Here is an 8,244-nt window from a genome sequence, read left to right on the forward strand (position 1 = left end):
CCACCATCATTTCCCTCCCTTTCCCAAAACCCTCCCGCCCCGCTCGCCATGGCCGACGAGCCGAACCTCGCCGGCCTCGCCCCACTGCTGACAAGCCCGACGTCGTCCACAAAAAGGCTCCGCGGCCCAAGAAGAAGGAGCCGACGGACGCGCAGCGGGCCGTTCAGTCGGGCAAGAGAGCTGGCCAGGGGAAGGTGCAGGCCGACAAGCTGGAAGCCGCAAACTGATATGTCTTCAATATATCTATAATTTTTAATTGTTTCATGCTATTAAAGTATCATTCTTGGATGCTTTATATTCATTTACTAGCAACTTTATATCATTTTTTGGGACTAACCTATTGACATAGTGCCCAATGCCAATTGCTCTTTTTTTCTTGTCTTCTACTTCACAGAATATCCATATCAAACGAAGTCCAAATACAGTGAACTTTTTGGAGATTTTTTTTCCGCCCAGAAGACACCAAGGATGCCTAAGATGTGCACCGGAGGTGCCCCGTGGGGCCCACTAGGCATCAGGGCGCGCCAGGGGCCCCAGGCATGCCTTGGTGGGTAGTGGGGCCCATCTGCACCCCCTCCACCGCCTCCCAGCTCTATAAATACTCTAATATTCCAGAAACCCTAGGGGAGTTGACGAAACACAATTTCAGCCGCCGCAAATTCCAGAACCACGAGATCCAATCTAAAGGCCTTCTCTTGCACTCTGCTGGAGGATTCAACGTCACAGAGTGGTTCTTCATCATCACCCTTGCTCCTCCGTGAGTAGTTCACCACTAATCTATGGGTCCGTAGGCAGTAGCCAGATGAGTTATTCTCTGCTTTTGATCTTCAATACAATGTTCTCCTCGATGTTCTTGAAGATCTATTTGATGTAATGACTTTTTGCAGTGTGTTTCTTTGGATCCGATGAATTGTGATTTTATGATCAGTTCTATCCATGAATATTATTTTAGTCTTTGTTGAACTCTCTTATGTATGATTGTTATAGCCTCGTATTTTTCTCTAAAACTTTGGTTTGGTTTGGCCAACTAGATTGTTTTTTCTTGCCATGGGAAGATGCGCTTTGTGATGGGTTCGATCTTGCAGTGCTCAATCTTAGTGACAGAAGGAGACATGACACGCATGTATTGTTGCCTTTAAGGATAAAAATATGGGGTCTATTCCTACATGAATAGATCTTGTCTACATCAATGTCATCGTTCTTATTGCATTACTCCGTTTTTTCATGAACTTAATACACTAGATGCATGCTGGATAGCGGTCGATGTGTTGAGTAATAGTAGTATATGCAGGTAGGAGTTGGTCTACTAATCTTGGACGTGATGCCTATATACATGATCATTGCCTTGGATATCGTCATGATTATTTGTTTTTCTATCAATTGCCCAACAGTAATTTGTTTACCCACTGTATGCTATTTTCTCGTGAGAAGCCTCTAGTGAAATCCACGCCCCCCGAGTCTATTTCCAACCATATTGTTATCAAATTTATCATTCCAAAAATCTGAAAATACCTTACTGTACTTTATCTTTATTTATTTTATTTTATATTTTTGCTAGATCTATTTATCCAATCTCATACGATTTAATCTATCTCAATACCGAGGAGGGATTGACAACCCCTCTTACGCCTGGTGTTGCATGTTTTTGTAGTTTGTGTGTAGGTGTTGTTTACTTAGTGCTGCTTGATTCTTCTACTGGATTGATAACCTTGGTTTCATAACTAAGGGAAACACTTACCGTTGTTGTGCTACATCATCCTCTCCTCTTCGGGGAAAACCAACACACATACAAGCAATCAAGAAGAATTTTTTGCGCCATTACTGGGGAGAAATCATCAACATCTATCAGGTTCCTACGCACAAACTCTCATCTCCTTGAAATTACTTTATTTGCCATTTGCCTCTCGTTTTCATCTCCCCTATTTCTAATACATTTTTGCAAACATAGAAAAATATTTTTTTGTTTGCCTTTTCTCGTTCGATCTTTCATTTGCTTGTGATCTTGTTTGCCTAATTTATCGTTATGGCTAGCTCTTCACCTACTATGTGTACCCCTGAGAATGAAGTTCTCAATTTTAAGTATAGGGGAGGAGAGAACTTAAAAGATGCTTGGTAGATAATTTGTGATGCTCATAATAGATCTATTCGAAAGAAATCCACTACTATTCTTCTTCGTAATTTTTATGTTGGCATTAGTACTTGGTATAGATTTGTTCTCGATACTATTACCAGAGGGAATTTCTTGATTTGCCCCCTTTGGATGTTGTTCATGCTATGGGAAATTTAGTGGGATCACCTCCTATCATAATTAATGAAACGATTTTAACTCTTGAGCACGTTATGCAAAGGCTAGATGCTATTAAAAAGAAAATGCTCACGGAAGAACATATTGAAAATTTGGATAAAATGATTCATAATCTTGCTTATAAAATTGAGTGCAAGGTAGGAGATACTCTTAAATTACTAAGAGAGAAAGAACCCGTAGTTAACGAGAGGGTAGAAGAAAGCCCCGCTAGAATTGATAAGTTGGAAGAAACTTTTAGTAACTTGAGCTCAGTTTTTTCTTCCATTAAAACTATTGAAAAGACTCCTATTAGCAAGAATTGCAGATCTACACACGCTCCTAGGAACAAGGGCGCCACTTCTAGTAGCAACAATCAAGATATTAGGATGATTAGTGTTCACCCAAATTTCATAGATTTGATAAAGCGGCCAATCTATAAAAATACTTCTCTTGACTTTGTTCCTATGAGGTTGATTATCAAAAATTTATATGATAGAACTTCTAGAGAGAATGGTTGTGTGATTGAGGAGTTGAAAACTAAAGATGACAATACTTGAACCTATGCATTATGCCAAGCTAGGGGCATAAAACGATAGCGCTTGTTGGGAGGCAACCCAATGAATAAAATATTTTTTTCTCTTTTTCTTTCTATTTTTGTGTGTTGACACAATTATGCTATTGTTATGATTGCGATTTTATGTTTTAGTTGGTGTTTGTGCCAAGTAAAGCCTTTAGGGTCATGTTGGGTGATAGTTGATTTGATCTTGTTGGAAAACAAAAACTTTTGCACCCAGTAGTAGAATTTTTCAGAATTGTTGGAGTTACAGAAGTATGGTCAAAGTCCAGATTACTACAGACTATTCCGTTTTTGACAGATTCAATTTTCGTTGCAATGTGTGCTTATTTTGATGAATCTATGAACTATATCGGGGTGTATAAGCCATGGTAAAGTTAGAATACAATAGGTATAATGCGATAATAAAATATGAATGGGTTTGCAACAGTACTTCAAGTGGTGATTTGCTTTATGTACTAACGGATCTCACGAAGGTTTTGTTCTGTTTTGTGTGATTGAAGTTTTCAAGTTTTGGGTGAGATCACGATGGATGAAGGAATTAGCAGCGAAAATAGCCTAAACTTAGGGATGCCCATGGCACCCCAAGGTAATATTCAAGGAGAACCAAGCAACTAAGCTTGGGGATGCCCCGAAAGGCATCCCCTCTTTCTTCTAACAACCATCGGTAATTTTACTATGAGCTATATTTTTATTCGTTGCATATCATGAGTTTTGCTTGGAGCGTCTTGTATTATACGAGTCTTTGCTTGTTTTTCTTTTTAGTTTGTCACAATAATCCTTGCTGGACACACCTATTTGAGAGAGCCATAATGATGCCATGATTTGTTAGAATTGCTCTATGTGCTTCACTTAAACTTTTTGAGCTACGAAATTGCTCTAGTGCTTCATTTATATCTTTTTGAGCACGGTGGTGCTTTAAATTTTGAAGAAATATTTATGCTCTTGTTCTTCACTTAAAATTTGTTTGAGAGCTTGTTTAAAGCAATGTTAATATATGAAACTACTCCCAAAGTGATTGATATTCAAAAGGGATATTAAAAACTTTCATGAAGATCACTGGATATTAAAACTTGATTCCTTGCGATAGTTTTGTGATACGGAGATAGTAATATGTGAGTCATGTTGGTGAGTAATTATGCTTTAGTAAGAATATTGGTGTTAAGGTTTGTGATTCCCTATGCAAGCACGAGAGTTAATAGTTATGCAATGAAGTTACATACTACTTATGGTGCATTATTCGATGTTAGTTATGTTTAATGCTTGTTTATGATCGTTTTTGTTTCTTGGTCAGTTGCTTCTCAATCTATTTGCTAGCCTTCCCTTGTACTAAGTGGGAATACTGCTTGTGCATCCAAAATCCTTAAACCAATTGTGCCAAATGAGTCCACCATACCAATCTATATGCGGCATTTCCATGTCGTTCAAAGTAAATTTATATGTGCCAACTCTAATTTTTCAAAATGAATTTCCTTTTTGTGTGCCCGTACCGCTCATGAAGCGGCAGGGGGTGACCAATATTTTTCCATGCTAGCAGTGTTATTCTCAAGATGAGTGTTTATTCACTTGTCATTGCACGAAAGTGTGGCCGATAATAGGGATGCCCAGTCCCGAATTGAAAAGGAAATTTACTTTATGTTGTCAATAATAAATTCCTTCGAAAGTGTTGGTATGGAAGGCACCCCTGGATATGGCTAGCCATGGATTGTGAAAGAATGGTGGAAAAAGGAATAAACTTTATTTTATGTTTGGGAACCGCCTATGATGTATCTAGAATGGAAAGTATTGGGAATTCTCGGTCGTTTTTGTTGACAGAAAAAGCTTGCCACTCAAAACAATTTTATCTCTCAATTTAAGCTTTGAGCTCTGGCACCTCTACCAATCTCTGCTTCCCTCTACGAAGGGCCTTTCTATTTACTTTTATGCAATCTTATTTTTACTGAGTCTCCACCTTCTCTTATAAAGCACCAATGACGACCCATAAGTATAGGGGATCTGTCATAGTCCTTGAAATAAGTAAGAGTGTTGAACCCAATGAGGAGCAAAAGGAAATGACAAGCGGTTTTCAGCAAGGTATTTTCTGCACACACTAGAATTATCGGTAACAGATTGTTTGGTGATAAGATAATTCATAACGGGTAACAAGTAACAAGTGTAACAAAGGTGCAACAAGGTGCCCAGTCCTTTTTATAGCAAAGGACAAGCCTGAACAAACTCTTATATAAAGCAAAGTGCTCCCGTGGACACATTTGAATTATTGTCAAGTTAGGTTTCATCATGCTCATATGATTCTCGTTCGCTACTTTGATAATTTGATATGTGGGTGGACTGGTGGTTGGGTGCTGTCCTTACTTGGACAAGCCCCCCACTTATGATTAACCCCTCTCGTAAGCACACTACTAGGAAAACCCTTACTAGTAGCACTGTTTTTTTGCTATTAGTAGCCCGGGTAGGCACGCTACTGATACGGTGCTACAACTATTTTCTAGCAGTAGCGCTTGTTTTGGCCCGTGCTACTGGTAAATGAGCGCTGCTGGTAATATTTTGGCCCATGCCACTGCTAAAGTTTATGTTTTTTTTTCATATTTTGGCGATGTACATGTTTAAACAGATATATCTTTTATACAATAACAACTCATCATGAACTAGTTTATTTAAATAGCATATTCATTACTACTAGTCATCACCACCAAACAATGTTCGTCAATGAGACATCATATATATAACAAGTTGGTCACTAGTCATAATCATAAATCCTCATCCTCCTCATCAACTCTAGCTAACACATTCTAGCACATAATAACACATTCTACCTAGGACCTACTCCTCTCATAGGACCTACTCTACCCTCTCTTAGGTAAAATATCATAAAACAAGATAGGCATTGACTCTTCATTAAGGAAACTGGACTCTCCATAATGAAGAATGGAGATCATCCTATCTCCAAGTCTTGGCCTACGCACAATGTTGCTTCCAAGTAGCTCTCTACAATGGCCGAAATATTTTTCCAATCATTTATTATCATGGCTTCCTCGCTTTTAGAAATCCGGTATGGACAGGAGTGATGTGGATACTGCGGCTGACCTGGCCGTGGTGGCTGTAAGCTCATAACATCAAAGCGACCTCTTGGCAACATCAGATGAGGCACACAATCCATCAGGATTTTCTGTTCAAAAACATAGTAATAAGTTTGTAGTTAGCAATGTAGTTTAGTTTTAGAAAAAATTATGCAAAAGATGCACGAATGTCGCAATAGTAGAAAATATTACCATGCTATCTCCATTGATGTTACCGTAGCACGCGCGTGCACTAGTGGCACATATTGACCATAATTTTGAGGAATTTGGTAATAGCTATTGTAATTCTCAAGATCAGTAAAAAATGCGATAAGACCATCTTTCTCCTTATAAGTTAATTGTGCTTCATCATTGTAGTAGTAGGTTCTGTCTACCATCTTTCATACATTTTTTGAACAATGAAACTAAGCTGTCAATGGAAATAAGCTGTCGAATACTTTGAAATAAACAATATAAATTACTTAATAAATATGTTTGATAAACTCATACAACGATAGAACTGGAAGCGTGTCAACAAGGACCCAAATGGTCATATTCTTTTCATCGATGTCAGGATCACCAAGATCGAAGGTGAGAAGCATACCCTCATGAAAATCATACGTCTTGCAAAGGGCTTCCCAATTCGGGCAACCAAAATTGGATGAGTTCACAGAATTGTATAGTTTTACAGCAAAATCATAACCATGATGGGTCCTTAGTTGAATTATCTTTGTCTCCATGCTTCCACGATCTTCAAAACCCATCTTCTCCAAGACATAGCGTCTTGCATGGCATGGGATAAGCTAGTCAAATTGTAAAAGATGGAAATTACACATTGAAGAAGTAGAGAAGTCATGCAAAAATAACAAAAAACACTTGTCATCGTTGCGTACCATATCAACATCGAAGGTCTCTTGGAGCTTGATGCTGAAGCGCTGACCTTCTACCAGGTGAGGCCTGTCGCACAGACCGCGCTTATCTTCACAGTAATCGCACATAGCGAATTCCCTTTCGTCGTCAGACATTTCCTAATAGGTAATTAATAATCCATCATCGAAGACATATATAGTAGTTTGTAGCAAAGATCATCATATAACAACTAGAACACCTAAAATTTGTAGTTTGTAGTACTTTGTAGCAAATATCATCATCGAACCTAGTTTATAGCAAAGATCATCATATAATCCATCATCGAATACATATATAGTAGTTTGTAGAACAAACCACGCTCATCTTTTGCATTCAATAAGCAAATAACTAATAGGTAATTAATAATCCATCATCGAATACATATATAGTAGTTTGTAGCAAAGATCATCATATAATATCACTAATACATCTCGAATAATAGCTCCTCTAGGTTCAGTGGGCCGCGGTGGACACCCAAAGAGAAGGAACCATCATAGGATCATAGCTCTGGTGAGATCCCCAAAGAATCTGCCAGGTATTGGAGAACCTGCCGTTCGCCAACAAAACCAAGTAGCGGTGGACGTGTGCGTTCTCCTCCGTGACACGATGCTATACCACCTACACGGGGGACTCAAGCCTCTGCATCTATGAAGGCCCACGTGACCGCCACCAAAGAAGCTCCGGGTCGACGATGGGCTGGCTCCTCACTAAGCTGTGCTCACCAGAAGGTAGCACAACCCAGTACTAGCCCGGCGGAGCCCAGCCCCGGACATGGCCCCTCGTCTCAAGCAGGAGTCCTCCGCCGAGTCAACGACGAGGATGCAGGATAGGCATCGTTGACGTCGATAACAAAATGTTTAATTATGAAAAGAAAATTAATAAACACTTAGCAAAATTTGGCATGACCTTTGCTAAAAGCAGGACATATCGAGCGCCTGAAATTTTCCAGAACGTAAATGAATCGACATTTCTGGCAAAACATAGGCCACTCAGAAAAATATGACATGTCCAAAATGTGACATGTTCAAAATATGACATGTCCACTACATATTTGCATATAATAGGAAAAATTGCTTTAACTAAAAAAATAACAACAATTGCTTTAACTAAACAAATACCTAGAATTCTGTTAACTACACCTAAAACAACTAAAACACCTAAAATTATGTTAAATACACCTAAAACACCTAAATTCTATTAACTACACCTAATTAAAAACCTAGCTAAATTTCTGTCATAACTTTAAAACCTAGCTAAATTTAAAAACCTAGGGTTCATACGAATTAACTAGGGTTCATACCTAATCTGTCCTAGCTAGGGTTCGATCAGAACCGACATTTTTTCAACTATATAGGATTCAAAATAACTACTTACTAATAACTATAACTAGGGAGGGAGGGAGGAGGAGGAAGGAGGGAGGA

This window comes from Triticum dicoccoides, chromosome 7B (assembly GCF_002162155.2).
Source record: "Triticum dicoccoides isolate Atlit2015 ecotype Zavitan chromosome 7B, WEW_v2.0, whole genome shotgun sequence".
Classification (NCBI taxonomy): domain Eukaryota; kingdom Viridiplantae; phylum Streptophyta; class Magnoliopsida; order Poales; family Poaceae; genus Triticum; species Triticum dicoccoides.